Source organism: Papilio xuthus, unplaced genomic scaffold (assembly GCF_000836235.2).
Source record: "Papilio xuthus unplaced genomic scaffold, Pxut_1.1 DF828780.1, whole genome shotgun sequence".
NCBI lineage: Eukaryota > Metazoa > Arthropoda > Insecta > Lepidoptera > Papilionidae > Papilio > Papilio xuthus.
In genome coordinates this window covers 4,561,703-4,583,743 of record NW_013529869.1, presented here as the reverse complement: position 1 = coordinate 4,583,743, position 22,041 = coordinate 4,561,703, and the positions used below count along the sequence as shown (strand labels likewise).

Here is a 22,041-nt window from a genome sequence, read left to right as displayed (position 1 = left end):
AATAGTAAAAACTAGGCACGTATGTGTTATGAATACAGCTGCCAGATCTAGTAATATCTAAAAATTTTTTATTTATTCATTTTGTAAAGATTTGATTGTGTTACTGTCGCGTTTAGTTATTAAAACAATAATATAATCTTACTAAATTGAAGTAATAAATATCAATAAATTTGTATAAAGTTTGATTTAATAGCTTAATTCCTAACCTCAATATTAGCACTTAATACTTAATCTACCGCTTGCTTAATTTTTTCTAAATTAAATGTAGTGTTTATAAAATTTGTTAGAAAGAACCCAGAAGTTGATAAATAAATCTTATTATACTATTGCGACGTTCATTGGAGCATAACTGGAGCATGTTCCGCGTGATTAAATACAGGAGTGACCGCCTTTAATCTTTCTTAAGACAACTAATGTTATTGCTCAGTATATTAGATAGAATGGATTAAGATTTGAAACAAGGGTAACAAGACTAAATTTGAGAGGGAAAAAGACAGCTCGATTGACTCCTAGACTATGATCCTAGGGGCAGAATACGAATCGTATGCCATACGTCTGTCTGTCGCCTGCGACTCCGTTAGCCGCTTAATAAGTAGCCTATGTGTTCTTCCAGAGTATGTTCTACATCTGTGCCAAACTTCATCAAGATCCGTTGAGCTGTTCCGGAGATACCGTGTAACAAATGTCCATCCATCTAGACATTCGAATTTATAATTTTAGTAAGATAATTGCCTGAAAACAATAAACTAGAAGATTAATGTTTTATAGGCATTTTTACTGTGAATGTAATTACGTAATAAGTTTCTATTAAAGTAATTTTATTAATTAAATAACTACTTTAAAAGAAATTACTATAAAATGTTTCGTCAAAGATTAGATAGATAAAAGTGATGTGTAAATATTAACACTATGATTCGCATAACCTCCTGCAGTGAGACAAAAATACACCGAAACGTTGTGGGAATCTGCAGCACGTGTGCATTTCGTTTTTATATTTCTTATGATAACATAATAAAGAGTATCAAGTAAAAATGTAATAAAGTCTCAAAAGTTACAAAAAAAGAAAATTTAGAGGTTAGAGAAGACGATAAAGTTATGTCGTCGACCTCTTTAAGGCATGTGTTATAATTAAAAACGTCTGGCTTTAAAAGTAAAAAGATTTTATATCTTGAAAAATTCGGTTTAAGATTACATGTGTAGATTTTTTTAACGAATTGCAATACGGACTTCGTATCTTAGAATAAATAATAAAAAACTGAAGATTTTTATGGTACTGAGTAGCTTAGTCAGTTTGAGGGTGATTATAATGTTTGTAATTATAGTTGGTACATAACATAAATATAAGAAATAATACTCAATGCAAATTCTAAAACGTTCCTTATGAACTGTCAACCGCGACTCCATCCGCGCGGAATTGAAAAAAAAAACTAAATTAGTCTATGTGTTCGTCCAAACTATGACAAATACCAGCATATATTTCGCCGTTCTGGAGATGCATAACAAATATCCATCGATACATTCGCATTTATAGTATTTAGTATTATGGCAACTGAATTTCTACCAAAAAGGGGCAGACAGACGTATGTATGAGTAGACTTTCTCTTGTTCTGGCAACAGTTACAAATATTTTAAGCCTAAGCAACATGAACCAGTTTCGTAACCGGTCTGCGGTTAAGAAATCGATGTTCTGTCAATTATTTAATACATTTTAAACGATTGTAACATTACACCATCGATAGTAATAGTTACAATAATCGATAAGAGTTACACAAAATCGATTTACACACGCTATACTATACCACGTGTAAATAATATGAGAATTTTAAATAACACAAAAAATATATGATCTAGACAGATACGATAATATTTGGCACATCCTGTTACATCCAACATAATATTTTCTTAAATTTAAAGATGGGCAATCTTATTAATATTTTAAATGAGAATGTTTAGATGAATGGATGGATCTATATTTGTGAGAAGGTATCTCTATTTTTTTTTATTCCACGCAGACGGAGTCGCGGGCGACAGCTAGTGAATAATGAAACACATCGTTTTGTTTGTTTTATCAAAGACAATTAAAATAAATGAAAGGGATGAGAAGTTTATCGGTGTGTTTGTAGATTTTTGTAAAAATTATAATACCAGCAGTGGAAACTTACGGTACAGATGCAGTCTTATGTTAAAAGGTCGGTAGCCTAAATGCCCATACAACTTTTACTTATTGTTATTGTTAAATGAAAGGAAGACTGACTTGGGAAATCGTTACGGGTTTTTTTGATTTGTGTCTCGTAAAAACAAGGAAGAAATTCAAGATTGGGAAACAAAAGAACAATAAGGGATGGAAACAGTTTCTATAATGAATAAGGGAGCAAAAAATAATGCTTGTTTATATCATTAGTAGTAGTTTTACGCTTAGTGCTTGCTAAGACCTACCTAGTTTTTTTTATTGTATTCTGAAAGATTGAATTTACAAAACCAAATCGGTAGGTGCCATTAAACAAGAAACAGAGATGATAAAAATTTAACTATATATGTTTCAATAATATGGTAAATTGTAAAATTTCGTTGACTGATTTTTGCATTATCTATCTTGAACTTCAGCCTAAAATTATGTAACCAACATATAGATAAGGTACTGATTTATTTAGATAAGATAACGAACAAATTATGCATCATTTATTAATTTTCAAATAAATTGGTTATTGGTAAGGGTCAAATAGGTAATTAAAAAACCGTTAATGATTGCCATCAATACAAGGTATTATTGACTATAAGCGAAAGGTCGAAGGTTTTTGGACTAATAGCCTGCCTCAATTACGAAAAATCTACATGACAAGTCCATGTTTTCAGCTATGATGTGTTTCTTGTAGAACAGAGTTTAAAGAATTTCTTTGTTTTCTATACAACGAAGCGAATCGAACGCGTGTTGTGCACATGTTGACGACTTTTATAATAATCATGTCGAACAACAATCAAGTTATTCTACATTCCATTGAAAACCCATTATCTTTAATGTTTGTAATAAATTTGTATGATTTCAATCACAATTGTTTAACAATTTCTTTACAATATAATTTTATATTTCAAAATAAAATACTCGAGGATTGATCTTAACCGTAAATTCACTGTATAAAACATAAAATAATGTATACCTTTGATTGAGGTTGGGTAAAATCCAATGAACAACACAACACAACACTGATAAAACTAATTTGCGTCAAACAGACTGTACCGTTAATGCACAACACAATGTTATTATTAGTTGAATCCACGCTTGTCTCAGCGGGGGAGCCGACGAGGGCCACTCAGACGTCCATCCGCGGCGATGGCAGCGCTTCGAGTGGTCGAGTCGCGTCGGCCCGACGTCACGTGACGTGACCTAGTGGTAACTGGGTGAGCCACCACCGATCCTACCTGCGTCAATTCTTTAACAATCCGCCTTCATCCGATTATAGGGTCGTTAGCTTGGAAACACTAAGCAACAACAAAAGCCGACCGGTTCAAGAAGTGCGCTTCCACGAAGTCTATTAGCATCGATTACTTTGCAAAAATTTTTTATGGAAAGTACGTTTAAGTATACTCTTGGAAATAACTTTAGCTTAAAAACTTATTGCTCTGCTGATAAGTTATCTTTAAAGCATTTCGGACCAATATCCCCAGCTCCACAACACATAGGCCTAGGTAATGCAATTCGCAAGAAAAATGAAGTTCAAGTACCTACTATATTGGACATCACTTAAACCAAACCAAATTTACGTTGTCATAGAAATACTAATAATGACATTGTTTTGAGAAGAATATTTTTAGGAGACTGGAATATTGTACCTACAAGGTTACAAGGTTACAACGTTACAGATTAGAATAAATAGTATGTTTTGTAAAAGCAACATTGTGGTCGTATTTATTTTTATGGACTCTGTAATTCAATGAGTTGTAAATATCTATACGTTCAAAAATAATTCAAACATCATCAAACAGTCCGTTAGTCGAAGTCACAGTGGTAGTAAACCACAATGCAATGTTTTGCCAACGAAATCCACCGCCGACCTCGCGCCGACACGACAATGGATTGCCTGAATAATGGACAATAACAAAGGTTTCGGTGGCATCGTAACCACTAACTGACTTCAGTATTTGTACTAATAATTCAACTAGACTGACACCAAATTATGAAATACAGATTACTATAATAACACTAAATGTAAATACTCAAATTGCATTTATTTTATTACGTCTATTGTCTAATTTTAAATACAGTTTGGAAATACAAATACAATTATTAGTAACCTAGAGGCAAATACAAATTTATACCCGTGTTGTCTGTGTTCTTTAAAAGCTAATGTGATGGTTAACAATATGTTTTGTACATTTGTGTCGGCAGTGGAAACTCAGCAGCATCTTCAACACGCGAAACTCCTATTCATAGACTACAGCCATATTTACAATTCTGTTTTGGTGTACATTAGAACATTCTCGGTGATATTTCATTGATTTACATTTTTAACTTCATGATACGGAGATTACCAGATAACCATCAATAGATAAAGCTTTAGTTAATAACTAGTAGTACTCTACAGTCGTTGTGTGATCGTGCAGCTATAGAAAAATGGAGGTCACATGAACACGATTCTAATGTCTGTGTGTCTGTCACTATTGACTTCGTGGCAAGAAATTGGGACTATCGCGGTAAAATTCATAAATAACTAGCTGTCGCCTGCGACTCCGTCCGCGTGGATACATAAAAAACTTAATTAGTGTAGTCTATGTGTTCTTGCAGACTATATTCTATACGTATGCCAAATTTAATCGAGATCCGTTCAGCCTTTGTAGAGATATCTTCAAACACGCATCCATCCATCCACATCACATCAAGTTAAATAAAAAGCAGCTCTTCAAGGCATAATTTCGAAAAAAAAAGAATATTATAATTCTCAAATGCTGGAAGGAAGCTAGACATACAACATCGACAACTAAAAAGACAGATGTTTTGTCAAGGTGAGGATATATGAATATGGATTTTAACACTAGAAAACCGAAAGGACTGACTTGTCATTGACTTCTTTCCAATAATTACGCATAATGAGAGTCGTCTAATGCATACTGAAGTGATCCTCTGCTTCAGAAATCATACCAGCTTTCTTTAGAAACGGCAAAAGAAAGGTGCGTATTCATTTGTTAACTAAATAATGTTGTCGCATGAAAGTCACTGTTGACTGTTAAATGCTTAACTTTTTTGTTCTTTAATTAGCTTGTTTTGTTTGGAGATTTTGGTTTCAAAAACCAACAATTAGAACTTGGTGAATATTTACAAAGTAAAAATCAAGTATTTTCGATAATTATTTATGAAAGATTTATAGAAGAAGTGTAGAAAATAATCAGTTGTTTACGTAAAATACGGTAAAAATTAACATTCCGTTGTAGAAAATCAAATGCGAGCAGGATTACTTCGAGCAATGTTTTTGCGTTAACATGAATCGGAGATTTATTCAGCAGATAACTAGCATGCGAGCGTGATACAAACGTCGTCACACTTCCGACTATTATGTTCCGACTTTAGGCCAACTATGACTACCGTGGACTACCAATGACGAAACATTTGCACATAAACATAGTTGTCATCCCTTTCGTTCTCTTTAAAAAGAAGAGAGATGACAAATGATAACGCACTTGTTGAACGGATCCATCCGGATCTGTATCAATCCGCTTTAAACAGTGCTCTTCCAGCCAGCATATGTGAAACGGTTTTGTCGGCTCATGCGTACAATCCGCAGCGGTCTATGTGTAAAACAACGTCGTCTGTGTGAACAGACCTTTAGGAAATATCTATTTAAGTAATTTAAATCTTTATCTGACTTATGTTCGTGTTAATTTGGAAAAAAATGGTAGGTAATTAATTAGAAATCCAAGATAAAATAATAACTCGAAGTCGTCTTTTGTACACGCAGCTGAACAAACTAACATTTTCCGCACCAATATTTTAGCCATGACTATTTAGTGATTTTGTTTGTTTTCACAGATATAAGCCAGTTCATATCAAAACCACAAACCATTGACGTGACGCATGCATTTTATGAATTGGAATGCCTAATCTAAAAATTATTGATTTCCTTATGGAAGAGATGTTATTAAGTACTTTTGTAAATTGACTCTAGAAGTAGAATTTAAAAACAGTGAACTATTTCTATTAATTAAATTGTCTATGCTTGTATTAATAAAAAAGAATACTGGCCAATGTCAATATCAACGAAAGCAGTAACTTTAAAAGTAAATAATCAAGCATAAAAAGTAGATTGGTCGTAGTGTTGTTACTTAACTCGTATCATGTTACTCTTTAGGAAGCCTGTCGAGGAAACGTATATCTATGGTCGTATGGTTTCGTCATTACATCGATCATGCGACAGCTGGAAAATACGCGTTAATTAATAATAATGTTATTAAATTTATTTCATTACTAGCTGTCGCCCGCGACTCTGTCTGCGCGGAGTTCAAAAAAAACTACAGACTATGTTCTACATGTGTGCCAAATTTCGTCAAAATGCGTTCAGCCGTTCAGGAGATTCACACAAACATCCATCCATCCATCAACACATTCGCATTTATAATATTAGTAAGACACGTCCTGCGCTATTTGAAAAAAGTTGATTATACTCGGAATATTTTAAAGGGTTTTATAAGCAGTCACTTATTGTGAACGTTAAATTACATTTCATATAAATGGCTAGGAAATAATCTTCCTCGACTATATATTGAACATTGGTTGGCTTATTTGCTTTGTAATGCTGCACATTGCGACGTCCGCTTGCCGCTTGCAGACAACACAATGAGTCGGAAATTGTATTAAAATTGCACATATCTCACGTTGCAAGGCACGTCGTTTATTATGATCACGAATAGTCGCTTAAAACCTTTTTTTTCACTAGGCAATATCTACCTGTAAATAGCTAACTAAGCCAGTGTTTTTAATATCTTCTTGTCCTCAGATTCCCCTTAAAAATCAGATGGAACAATTTTTTACAGGCATTTCAGAAGTTTTACTGGAAGAGAATTGGAAACAAGAAATTATTTTTGTAGTGGTTGCTTGGACCTTTGATAAACAATAAGGGATTTTGTACGTATGTAACTTAGTTATTAATTTATCACTCTTAAGCAGGAATAAAGTCAAACAGGTAAGATAAGTGAATTTCCTACAAGAATTCCATTTAAAATATACAAATGCTAAGCAAGTTTTCTCTTCATTTCACTGTCATACATAAAATTAACTTCAGTGCATTTTACGGTTACCTTCCGGTTTGAAAGACCGAACCCTTTCGACGCGTCTAGACGGTATCGGGTCCGGTCTACCAATTAGCCGTAAAAGGCTTTATGTCCGTTTGGGTAAGGTTACTACGGGATAGGGAAAGTGCTTCCAGGGTCAACGGACTTGCCGCGCCTGTAACTTGCATTTTCTTCACCAGTTCTATGAATAACCCGTTTGTTTGTAATATTTAATTGATTAACTTATTATTATTTGGTAACAGTAAATACTTTGTCTTTTAATTTTAATATTATAAGGGATGTGACATAAGCGATTATTACTTCAAACTGAAGCCTTCAATGCCAAAATTATACAGGGTGTGTTTTAAAATTATCCAAAAATAATAACGTAAAATTGTTATTATCCTGTTCTGTCTGCAGTAAATGTAAATTACCTTCTCCAAATTAACATAGCTTTGTACACATTTCATCGTATTGATTCTTGAAATGTGAAATATAATAATATATTTTATTTTAAAAGGTACAGTCATTCTTGTCAAGATTTAATTAATTTTGAACCAAATAATCTCAGTAATTTGTACAAAGTGAAACTTATCTTAAAGTTCCGGAGCCGTTTTATAATTGTAACGATTAAGTACAAACATTTTTGGAGTATATTCAAAATATTTGTGTTAATTAAAACGATCAATGTCATATAATTCGACAAAAATGTAAGGGAAAGTTATTCGTAATGCCCCAAAATAATAAAGCGTCACTATCAACTAAAGTAAAAAAGTTTTAAAGTACGGCAAGGGTTACTTAACATAGATAGCGGCTAATACACTTTTTTATCCTTATTTCAATAATGGAAACTACAGATAGGTTACAGCATCCTGATACCATTGATGTTATTTATCACAGCTCACTATAAAAGCCCATTTAGGGTCTTTGAGCCTACCCTAAGTTAGGGATGACTAGGTCAACCTCACTGCCCCAATGCGGGTTGGTTGAGTTCACCTGCAATATCATCGTAGATATGTGCAGGTTGCATCGCGAATTTTCCTTCACCGTGAGGACATCGGATAAATGTACATATCTAATTCGACAATGGCGGGATTACTAGTCCAATGCTTGACCCCTGAGTCACCTACATACGTTCTCGGACTTACTGATATTCTTAAACCATGTTAACTATCAATTATCTTCTGTTAGAATCAAGTGTAGAAATATAATATTATACAATTTACTCTATGATATAAAACTCGTTCATAACTTGACCATCCTACATATAATAATGAGAACACAGTCGTAAAAAACAAAATGCAATTTGAAAAATTAACAAAGGCCCGTTTAAAGACTTCCGCAAGGCCATGTTCACGTAAGTAGAGAAAGTGTTGCGACAAACATTAACAAATATTTGTTTTGACATTAAATACTATGCGAGTTCGAATACTTTTGACTGCAAGAATGTAACGTGAGTGAAGTTTCCTAATGATAGTTTGTTTTTTATTAAAGTACGTACAAAAAAAACACTATTTGTAAAAACCGCATACGAGATGTAATTTTTACATATAATTTCTAGATCATAAGTAAAGTTTTTATAGTCATTAATTTAAATCATCTAGGTAGAAGAAGGTCGAAGAAAGTATAGAGGGATTGTGTGAAAGAAGATAACCGTAAGAAGGAAATATGACGTCTGATAGAGATATGTATATGGAGAAGTAGTAGGTACTGTACCGACCCTCATTACGAACAAGAGCAGCTTAATGATGATTTATTTCACAACATACATTCAAATCTGTGACCAACAGGGGTAGGCAGAGATTATGCAGTTGAAAGGAAGGACCTCGTAGTCTTGTAATACCTAAGGCAAATACACATAATATTATGTACCTAACGATGTAGATAATGGCCTAATAGCCCACATATTTTAGATATAACTTAGCAACTTTCAAAAAAAAATATCTTTTTTTTAATTTGCAAGTAATTAATCAAGCGAACTATAATTTTATGTAACGGAACGAGAAATGCAAATTGCAATATAAATATTACATAAATAAAAATAATTATGTATCGCATAAATTACAACGGATTAAGCGACACGACCTGTAAATATAAAACAAGCCCACAAGACTTATAATAAAAAGAAAAATAATCTTAAAATTGGACTTCGAATAAAACAAAAGAATAAATAATTTAAAAATGCTTTAAATACCTTTTATTAATTCTCTTTTCTCTTTAATCTCTACTCTTTAAATTATTGGTCTAGGCCTTAAATATTACTATGATAAGATAATGAATAAAAAAGTATTAACATCATTTCAATGACATATAAACAGGAATATTATAATGTGTTAAAATAATAGAAATCTTGTATGGGTGTGAGTCACAGTCGGAGAATACTTTCCAAAAAAAAAATAGTCTTCTTTAACTTATATATTTAGGAATTATAAGCAACAACTTTTTAAAACACCGCTGTTACATTGTCTTTACGATTACCCGAATGTCAGAAAAACATGGCCGTCATTCAGACGAGCAATTACAATACTTTTAATATACGATAACGAAATACTGTCAGATTATTAACATGATAAGTTGAATACTTCTATTTAATATTTGAGAATAATTTTTTTAAATTAATCTGTTGGATCGTAATTGTTATTTTAAATAAACAATAGTGTTATTGACTTATAGCATAGACTAAATAACTTTTTACGTTTAGGAATTACAGAATATATAAAATGGCTAACACTTGTCTATGGAATAATTCAACGGATTCTTGGAATTGCAATCAATTTGAAATGACGTCGTCGGAAGCTATGCAACGGTATCGAACAGTTCCGTTCTAAGATCAACTGCGACTGTGAACTCCTTTGTAAACTTGATGCAAAGACGATTGTTACTTTAGTGTAAGGAGTAAACATCGAAGGTAAGTATTGTTATTTCTAAAATAATATAAATAAAGTAGGCAGAAAACGTTAGATTAACAGCTGAAACATAGAATATAACTTTTTTAACAATAACGTAACTTAAACGGCTCTTAAATGGCTCAGTATGTCTATAAGAGCGGTTAGACTTTACGCGAACTGACTTATGACGTCAGTAAGCCTTGTGTTTAGTTTCTACTTATTGTGATTCAAAGGCGTTTGCTTGCTCTAATGTGCAGGATAAATAAAAAGCACAAGACTCTACTAATGAAGGACATTCGCAGTCGCAAAGTAATGCAAATGAATTGCGAAAACATGTAGATTTGTTTGTTAAATATGGTCCTTTAAATATTGCACACGATGCATACTAGAAGATAGTAGGGTTGTCAACTTTTAAAAAAGGCCTGAGAACTTAGTACCATGAGTCTACTAAAACAACTATTGAATGTTTCTGAGTGTGGGTATTTCTTAAATATGCTCCCTTCATTGCTTTTTAAAGGTGTAAAACAACTTTCGAAGTCAAAAGTTACATAATACGACGACCCCACCGGTTGTTTTCTCAGAATGGAAATACAAGAGTGACACCGAAATGACAGACATCATTAATTTTCTCCAAAAATCCGCGTAACTGAGGGACGGGCCCAGTTCACATTGCCGACGTAACATAACATGGTACAGGTTGGCTGATAGCGGTACGTAATTAAGTGATATCTTTTTATTAAATTATGTAACCGAATGAAGAAAGGCCTAAAATAATAAGCTAAGAACTCTGGCTTAATATATACTATAAATACAAGGAATGGAAACTTAAAAGCTTCTAGAAAATGTATAATAATTTTAACTTTTTTATAATAATTGCCTAGATTATTAAGGTTTTCTGCTTACGTTAATTGCAATTTGACTTATTCAAGCTCGACTCTGCTTTAGTTTTAAGGTCAGAAAATCAACAATTAATAATATATTTACCGTAAAACGTATTAATGTCTCTATTTTTCAGAGATTTATTAAACCAATTTCTATTTTAAGTCGATCAAATCCAAATATTTTAATAAATAGAAAAATTCTTTGTCAAACAAGCAATCAACAACCATGACCCCAACAATCGAGATCATTTAGTCTTCCGTCGCCTTGACTCTTAAGAAAGCGCAACTCACGATATTTTAGAGTAACGGGTCATTGGCAACAAAACTATTTGAATAAATATCAATTCGTTCACATAAAATAGACGAATATGGTTATAAGAAAACGGTATAAACAATTAAACGCTTTGAATTAGTGTGTCATCGACTGCTGGTGAACTCTGCCAATTTGTAATCTTGCTAAGCATATTATAAACTGAAACCTTCAAGTAATTGAGAACTCAACAAATTATTGATTCTATTAATCTTATCTTTTTTTTATTATCGAAAAATTTTCATCGTGGGTTTCTGAGCCCAATATACTCTTTTAAAACATATTATCCACTCTGTTTTGTCTAAGATGAAAGACAGAGTCAGATGGGTTGATGTCAGAAACCTACGGTAAGTGCTGTAGAGAAATTACGAGTCTTTTTCTTGTAAACTTACTTTCAGTTATATTTAACTAAGTACTGAGTTTGTGACCTGAATAAAAATTATAAATGTTCGGCTTCTGTGATGTATATTCAGAGTTTTATTTTAGCGCGTTCAGGCTTCGCAAAAAGTTGTCGGTCTTGAACTTGCGAACCGTTTTGGATGAGACGAGACAAAACTTAGTCAGGAATTGGCATTACCTAATGTTTAATAACCGCTTGTGAAATTTAATAATATATAATAGTAAGTAATAGGCGCGGGAGAAAGGCGCGATAAGTCTACAACACGATATAAAGTTAAATTTCATAATGTTATTTATTGCAATCGATTTTATTAATAGTAGAAGAAAGGGATAGGTATGAAAGTTACTCTTACTATTTATCTTACTAATATTATAAATGAGAAGGTATCTCCAAAAAGACTTAACGGATCTCGGTGTAAAGAACACATAGGCAACTACATAAGTAAGTTTTTATGTTAATCCGGCGCGAACGGAGCCGAGGGTGACAGCTAGTCGATACATAAATTAGTTATCGAGAAAAAAAAGCATACGGAAACGATCTAAAATAGAAGCAGAACGTAACTTGATGCGCAGAAAAAGGGTAGGTAAAGATGGTAGGTGCGTAATTTCCGTGGAACAATTATTTTTTAAACGTGTTGTAGGAAGTAAAACGTATTGTCTTTGTTCCTACATATTTCCTGATTATGTTAATATGTCAGAGTGAGGATTCAATTATGCCTATTACGTAAATGAAAATACTAAAGACCCTGTAGCTTAGATGTTAGAGTAGGAGCATTTTGGTAATATTCTTGGGTTCGGTTCCGTCTTAATTCAATTTAGAATCGGTCATAGTTTGTAGAATTGCTATTGTAGAAGATGACAGTAGTGATTACGCAAAGTTGCAAATATTAAATATGCATATCAAATTGTCAGTCTAATTTGTAGACTTAGGAGTTACGGTAGTCCTGATAAAGAGATTTTTAGTTATCCAAACATGTCAGTAACAAAAATGACTTCATGTTAACTAAAAACGTGGATTTCGACTGCAGAAATACTCGTATATGGACCTCTCTCTCATACTAATTGAAAAAACTGAGACAACTACGTTTTTATGCAGTTAAAGCTCAAAGAATTTAAGATCTCCCCGCATGAATTAAGTCCATTTGTACATGAGAGACAAATTAATCCTCTGCATTTCGAGTCCAAGGTCAATCTTTTCCTGCCTGTAATCAAGTACGCGGAAGTAGTGCGTAATTAAACTGTTAAAATATTACGTATACGACAATAAAGAGTGCGAATTAGATTAATTTACTTTCACACGTTCTAAGCAAATTGGATATACGATTTTGTAGGAAATTAAAATGTAACTGAAATTCACACGGACATGTGACAGGCAGCCTAGAAAACGGTTATATTATTTAATTGCCTTGCGCAAGAATAGAATTAAAGCGTCAATAGCCTAATGGCTTAGGGTACAGATTTCCGACCACGAGGTCGGTGGTTCGCATCCCGCCATTCGACTATTGTCGTAAACCATACCCTAGCATAAGCCTAGAGCTTAGTTGGAATGGTTAAAGAAATATTATAATCGTAAATTTTATATTTATATGAACTAAAAATGATTCAACGTATGTTTTCTGATAAATAGATTATAATATTAATTAAATAAACAACAAACAATGTGACTGTTTAGAGGAGATAAAAAATGGACAATTTAACACACAGTTTTATTTTTAGAGACGATAACACAGACGTTCATTACTGTTAATGGGAGCTTGTTTAACACGATACAAAGTAAAAATAACGTTCATTGTTCACTCTTCATATTGTGTAAACAACAGAATTTCTTTGTGTATGGAATACACAGAATTGATCTGGTTTGACAGAATTTTATGTTATAACTAGCTGTCGCCCGCGACTCCCTCCGCGCGGAATTAAAAAAAAAACTATTGGTCGCAGCGTAATGTTATATAGCCTAAAGCCTTCCTCTATAAATGGACTATCCAACAAAAAAAGATTTTTTCCAATCGGACTAGTAGTTCCTGAGATTACTGCGTCTAAACAAACAAACAAACTTATAATCTTATATATAAAACTCTCGTGTCACAATTTTCGTTCCCATACTCTTCCGAAACGGCTTGACCGATTCTCATGAAATTTTAAAAGCATATCGAGTAGGTCTGAGAATCGGCTAACATCTATTTTTAATCCCGCGCGGACAGAGTCGTGGGCGACAGCTAGTACTAGTATAGATGTACCAGAGGATAAAAGCAAATGTTGATTAATGTTAAAAAAATGATAAAGTATGCAGAACCTATCAAATTATCGTAGTTAATGTGAGATCGTGTCAGTTTTTAATTATTCCGTTAATTATCATAATCGTCGAAGGACTTGCATCCAACTTGTTAATTATAACCTCAAAAACGGCGTGAATATTGCAACATGCATTTCGTCATTATCACGAAATAGCAAATAACATTGAACATACGGTAATTGTGTATCTCTAATTACACGGTTTATCTGTAGCAAATTTGTAATGCACAAATAAATAAAAATAATCAAGTAAAATCATGATTCGAGAGTTGCTGCAATAAGTTTGATTAGTTTTTCTCGAGAGAAAAATTACATTCTTGATGGCCATTTTATTTATTATCGTGTTCATACTTTTTCTTCATAATGGAACAAAAATATGGATGCATTATCACTATTTTTATATTTCAAGTCACAAGTTGAGGTTTTAAGATTAAGTTTTAATATTCTTAAGTCAAAGTACAAATTGACATACTTACATATCATTTTTCTATGTATAAACATTGTATGTAACTAAATAACGTCATGTCTTTCCTAATTTATTTCTCGAGAGCACATATCATTCAATGGTCAATAGTCCACAGACTTTTCAGTATAGTCGATTTTAAGTTCTGTGTCGTTGGAATAGAATTGATTTTGCTTTGTGATTTTTAGTAGATTTTTTCGCACTCTCTTTAGCAAAAGTACCAGATGATTCATTCATTAACGGAGTCGCATTTCTAGGTCAAAGTGTGCGTCCATATCCGTATTATATGTTAAATAATAAATATAGACATAATCGCTTAGTCATTTGCATTGGCTTGGTCACCATGATGGAGTGAACGTTGGTAAATCAAACATCGCGAGATATCCTGGAGGACGGTCAATTTTACATACCTTGCGCCCGAAATGTCTGACATGAAATGTTTTACGGGTACAGTAATGTGAAGGAAGAAAAGAAACTCTTATTATATTCGAGCAAATGTTTGTAAAAGTGGCAAAGACTTGCTGACAATACTAATTATACGGTTTATCACAACTTTTGTACGATTTAGGTACCGACTTTCCTAACCTTCTCTATCTAGTCTTTGCGCACAATTATTAAAATTTAGCAGTTTCCTTGCATAGTATTAAATGTGTGTTTGCGTCTAGTTACGGAGGAAGTGTTCATTTTTATTGCTATTACGAAATTCTCTCTATTATTGATAAATGCATTGGCAGATAGCATCATTGTGCGTGGGCTATCTATCCACGCTGAGATGTAGATAATATTTTATTTCAGCTGTTTCTATAAGAAAGTTGAAAGTGTTTTAAGATAAGATGGAGAGAACAAAAGAAGATTAATATTAAGTATTATGTAATAGTGTTTACTGTAATAAATAAACATATTCATCTGACTAAGGAAGAGGTAGAGTCGTAATTATTTATTGACGTATTGTAAACAACAAACAGTATGAATATTTTAAGTTAAAACTAGTCCTAAATTCTTAAATATTCTCTGTTAGACATACGTATATACGTGTTTAACTTTTTGACGAAATTTAAGCTAATCATATCATTTTACTTTATTATAAATTATTTTGTTTACGAAAAGCCTTTCTTTTGGAATAATGCTTCTTACTAAAGCTAAGGCTAGCAGTAGCATTGAAGTCTATTTCTCTGCAACTGAAAGTCGTTCTTATGCAAGACAAGGATCCCGACTGAGCTATAAAAAGATAAGCTTTGGATATTACTCTGAAAATCTTTCGATGTAAGCTTTTATGTACACCATCATTTTTTGATTCAATATCTTTAATATATCCTATTCCTTCCATTATAAGGAAATACAGTATGTAGTTTTTTGCATTTTTTTATAGATTAACTGTGAATTTGAATTACATGTCAATATCGGTAAATTTTCGTACATTCAAATTTTATTCCAGGATAATTGTAATCAATTTAATAGTGTAACAAAGTGGTTAATTGAAATTTCATGGCACATCGCTTCATGAGAAATAATTGTAAACATGGGCGCAGGAAAGTGAATCGAAGGATACCTGGCATTGCTGTGCACGGCTTGAGAATTTTAATGGCGCAATCATGACGACCAATAAAAGTTTACGCACCGGTAAAGCGCGGGGAAAAACCTGCGCAGATAAAATATAAGGTAGTGGGTGATTGAGACATATGTCAATTTTGACAGCTGTCACTATTATAATAATGGCGGAAGCCGGGAGACTTTTACAGTGTAGCAAATGAAAAGGTTGTTTCATGGCTTCTTTATTTTTCGGCAACCGAAATTTTAATACTATAATATAACTATAACTAGTTGTCGTCCCCTATTCCGTCCGCGCGTAATAAGCAAAAACGTAGCCTATGTGTTCTTCCAGGCTATGATCTACATCTATGCTAAATGTCATCAAGATCTGTTCAGCTGTTCTGTAGATACCTTTAAATATTCATCCACTCATCCATCCGTTTAAACATTCGCATTAAAAGAATATCTTATGGATATATTTTATATTGTTAGGTTTGAGATTTTTATTATATAATTTTAATACTAACAAGCTGGAACAAGTCTGCACATTGCAAACAAGTCGAGATGTAATAATTCGAGATGATTTTCTCTAAAGAGAAAAGTGGCTTTGGTTTAACGATTTCTATTTACTTGGTAAATTTGGTACAGACATGTGATGAATTTAATACATGTATTATATTTACAACTGTCAGTATTTAACTGTCCTTAACTACATGCAAAGAGGCTGCATACAGATTTTTTTTTCATTTTTTTTGACACGAATTACAATTCGTTTCGCTAATAAAAGAGAAAAAACATTATGGCTTTTATCAAATACTGACCGCTAGAGATTAAATTAGGTAATTAATTAATAGAAATGATATTTAGTTCGCAGTAATTAACGTATATTTCTTAGTAAATAAACGAAAAACATTACCATACCAAGGCGTATAGGAAAGATTGAACAAAAGTCAATTATAAGTAACATTACCTATTTGTATGCGTGAGAAATTGCTTATTTGTTGTTTTAGGTCAACTATGCATCGAGGAATGTACGTGCGATTTGGATATGCAAAGAAATTTCCTGGTTCAGAGCACGAATGGCAACTTTTAGTAGATTATATTTATGAAGAACGAGTTGAATTTATGGTTAAACTAATTTAACCGAAGAAAGTAATTAAATTATAAGTTGACTCGAACAAAGAGGACATGAAGAACAGAATTCAGATATGAGAACTGACAGAGATGTTTGAAAATAGTAGTACATACAGCGCCTATGCTCCATATAGATACGGGCAGGATTATGAAGATGAGGTGACATTCTATGTTATACACGAGTAGTTATACTCGTAATTAAGTAAAAATGACTAGTTTATGTTCGTATGTTAAGATGAATGATAACGCTGTACATGTGGTATCTCCAAATTGATTACACTGCATCTGATGAAATTATAAAACGATATGGAAATGTTATCATTAGCACGTTTATATTACAAACACAAAAACACACAAAGAATCAACAACATCATCATAATAAGCTCACTATACGTCCCCACCGAGGGGCTCGGAGCCTACCCTAACTTAAGGGTGATTAGGACATAGTCAACCACGCTGGCCAAGTGCGGGTTGGTTGACTTCACACATATCTTTGAATTTTTTCTCAGATATGTGCAGGTTGCATCACGATGTTTTCCTTCACCGAACGTCGGATAAATGTACATATGTAAATCGGAAATCGAAAAACACATTGGTACATGGCGGGATTCAAATCCAGGACCTGCAGATTGCAAGTCAAGTGCTTGACGACTGAGCCACCGACGCTCCATTATTATAATAGAACATTACAACCTTGTATATTGTATTCATTTTTATACAAGCAGTTTGTATTATACAAGCTAAAAACATTGTTGTGAGACAATTTTATGATAAAAATTATGTAAACAATTTTCGTCCGCAGTGTACATCAATAATTTTGGCACGCAATGTACAATACGCTTATTTTGAAAGTGCATGTATACACAATAAATTCCTTTGGTGATAAGATAATCACTGTTAATGAACATCGAAGTTTTTGTATATTTTATTTTTATTGTTGACACAAATAATGTTCATGTTTTTTTTAATGAAAATTGGTAATGTCACGAACTTCGCCTTAACGAGCAAGTTATAAAGTGTAGAAATTAGATAATTAAAGGGATTTAAGAATAATCTATACTTAAAATTGAATGCAATTTCAAATCATTATCAAAAATTTATCTTAACTTATAAAAAGGATTAAAAATCCAATATCAAATCAACTGATGTATGCAGATATCGTAAAATAATTCAATAAAATCGTTTTATGTCATTTTTACAACTGGCAACACTTTAGTCACACAGATTGTCACTGAAAATTGAATAACAATCATCGCGACACTTGAGCAAATAATGCGTGAAATCTTCACATTCTTTTAATTATAAAAGTATACAGTTTTCTTGCTTTAGCACTCGTTAAATAAAACTCTATATATAAGACAATAAACGAGCAATTTCATCGCTTTAAAATTATCCCTCTCACTATCCCATGATTTTCTATTCCCAGAATCTTACGTACAAAAAATCTCTTAATCTCTCTGAAAAGTTTTATGAATGTTTCGGCAGTGAGAACAGAGGTTTGTTGACACCAAGTCATCGTATTTCAGTCATCTTTCTTTAAACTTTCAAGTGATTCCATAGTCAACTAAAACGAATCTTAAAACATGTTTGAGTTTTAACGATACTTGAACTTAGGCAAAGCAATAAACCGGTAAACCTGTCAACGTTAAGTTGACGCAATTCATAGATGATCGAATCGTTTTTAATTCGTGATAGATTAATTAGTTATCAGCTGTTTTCACTTACCAAGCGAAGAAAAGAGACAATTATATCCATTTTAATTCCCCATCTATTTCTCTATCAGTACGATAGAGAGATGATGTTAGCACAAACACAATCACTGCACTTTATCGATACTGCACTGATTCACGGGACGCACGTCTGCGCGCACGCACGGTCAGAGAGAGACTGAAGAAACAGGCTTCGATTGGAGGCTTCGATTTATGTAAGGCTACATATTACTATAGATAAACGGCTGTGGAATTCTTTTTGGATGTAAAGTTTAAGGAAAATAATTTGTAAATAAAGATAATATGTTTTGTGATCAGAAAAAGAGTTTAAGTTAAACATTAAAGATGCAATGTAACATATTAATTTTCTTTCTTATCTTTTTACCGTATCAATGATATTTGATTTATTAATCCAATTTTTAGTTACACTCAAGCAACGTGTACTTTTGGCATTGGAAATAGTTTCTATATAAACTTAACCAAGTCACCTAACGATACTTATAGTCGTTAAGAAGATCGAAAATTACCTATTAGTTTAAAATAAAATCAATTAGTAGGGCAAACAGAGTGTGACGTCATTAGTCTGGCCCCATGCATCTCGGGCTAGTGCTAACAACAACACTCGGAGGCCATTCCGCAGAGCAACATTCCGCGCCGAGGACAACCTCATTTGCCCACCGCGCTACTAAGTGTAGCCCGTAATTCTTCTCCTTACAGTTCCTTGAAGTAGCGTTGAAATAAATTAAACAGAATTTAGTGTCATAATTACGCAGACTTTAAGATAAAAAGCTATGAAATTGTTAACATTTTTAGTACGATAAAGCCTTAATCTGTATTGATTTATCTCATCTCATCAATAAAGACGTTACTGAGGAAGACACAAAACAATTAATGTTCATTACCTAGCTATTAAAACTTTAAAGCAGCGCTAATACGTTACCGCACCTGCTAAAACAATTCAAATAGCAAGAGAAAGTCAAGCGAACAAGTGACGATAACAAACGCCTTGTCCGATGCCTCTTAAACTGAATATTGATGCGATAAAACCGCTTTAATGCTTTGAAAAGACGTGCGCGAGGTACAAACGCATTACGATCGGCATAGCAGCGTTGCTTGGCATTCCACGATCGGACCGATTACATTCGCCCTACACAAGCCCTTGCTTAATCACGTGAAACTACGAGCTCTAATGATTTACGAATACATTTGAAAGTGCTGTTAATAGACTAAAGGCTGTGTTCAAAGTAATACGAAAGTGCTGCTCGAAGGATCTTGTATTTTCAAAGTATGCACTATGTGACGAACGTGGCATTGTGTGACAAAGTGACGCGATTTGAAGCAAATTTAATATGCCGAATAATCGTTGAGTCGTCAAAATGTACAAAACGTTTATCGCTAGCTCATCTTGGACAACTTCTAAAAAATTTTCTTTGTAGAAAAGTATTACATTTGGTCTTCTTTGTTATGACATGTCTTGTGACATAAAATATAAAATATGATAGTATTTATTACGTCGCTAATATTTTACTATTACTGTCATTGTATAGAAAGGATGAATGAGAGATAAGGAAATTTATGATGAGAAAGTAAATGGTATGAAGTTGGCAACCATCCCCGCGGGCGAACATTTAGTGAGGATTAATGACTAACAGAAGAAAGGCGATAAACACGTCCCTAACCAATGATTGTACGTGCAGAGATTACAAGAAACTAGATTTATTTGAATCCTGTCAAAAGTAAAATGGTGGTTAAGACTGAAAGTCTGACCTAATTCTTATAGCCTCTGCTTTTAAAATAATTTATAAAACATATCCTATTAAGTTTTAATTTGAGCACTACAATAATATTTTATTTATGGTAAATACTGTGAAACTTACTCATGGTATACGAAAACATTTACCTCTGTAACGTTAAACTTCTCCAACACTTGGTTATTCAAATAAATACGCATATAGCTTTTGTAGGTAGTTGCCTATCATGTAAGAGAGAGCGTTGATATCAAATATTTGACGTCAAAAACTCTCACATAACGAAAGATAAGTGTGGTATTAGCAATATTACGTTATCGTTTGAGTCATTTTAAGCCCGTTGCCTAAAATTGATAGCTTAGAAGTGAAAGGGCTCAAATTCAAAGTGAGATGAGAACATGTCTTTCAGATATGTTGGAATATTATCACATTTTTGATTACGTCATAATAACAATTATGAGAATCGGTTTCTAATGAGAAGCAATTATTGATATGATTGTAGTTTGGTATTGATTGAAAGAAAATCAAAGACCTAACGCAGTTTATGATTAATTTATCTCAATCGGGGACTGAATGTTTTCTTAAGAATCATTGTGAATTTTTGTGTGCTTCGGATTCTCATTAGAAATATCTTTACGAAGCTTTGTCTCTTTTCTATCATTAGTGTGTTCATGACGTCTAATTCTCTTATTTCATTCGCTTAGTAATGTATGTAAAAAGACACCAATAGTATGAATTTTTTAATAACTTAACCATAATTCAATTAAAATCTGTTAATTTACTACTGCAAAAGTTGTAACGCAGTGAAAGTGTAATGAAGCCTAATGCAAACAATGAAATACAACATCCGAAATTGAATAGACATTACTTAGAGAGGAACTCACTTGTTGCTGTGAGTCATAGAAAGGCAAGTTCCCAGCCGGTCGACAAATTAAATGTTATTCAATTTCGGCCTAACAGGTGAAACAAAGACGCATCGTGTGACGTAACAACCACGTAAAAGCTCTGGGAAGTAATGACAAGTGTGTTAAGACTTAAATGTGAGTTGCAACGTCAGGGATAAAAGGGTTCCCACGTATTTAATAAGTTTTTATTTTTAGCCAACTTCAAAAAGAAGGAGGTTATAAATTCGTCTGTATGTTTTTTTTTAGAGTTGAGATGACAGTCACTAAATAGTGAGGTTATGACGTGTGTTGACGGTAGAATTTTAAAGCCTTCACAATATATTTTGTAATTTAACTTAACTAAATTGTAGCACTGTATTAAAGTTTAATTGTAGCACAAATAAATGACAGACAAAAATCAATAAGTATGTACAATCTAATTATGAATGAACTAAAAGTTTATTAATAATGTTGGTAATTATCTGGTAAAAAGCAATTTAAAATTACAAACGTAAGAGGTTAGTAAACGACAGAAGAACGAAGGAC

General features: G+C 32.9%; 1 protein-coding gene across 1 annotated transcript in view; it reads right to left on the bottom strand.

The window, feature by feature from the left end:
* LOC106128223 (uncharacterized) overlaps window positions 1–19,023 on the bottom strand; it is a 29,722-nt gene extending 10,699 nt beyond the window's left edge. The window contains exon 1 of the mRNA XM_013326514.1: window positions 18,880–19,023. The gene's annotated coding sequence lies outside the window, so the exon portion shown is untranslated. The remainder of the gene's footprint in view (window positions 1–18,879) is intronic.
* Window positions 19,024–22,041: the final 3,018 nt, after the last annotated feature.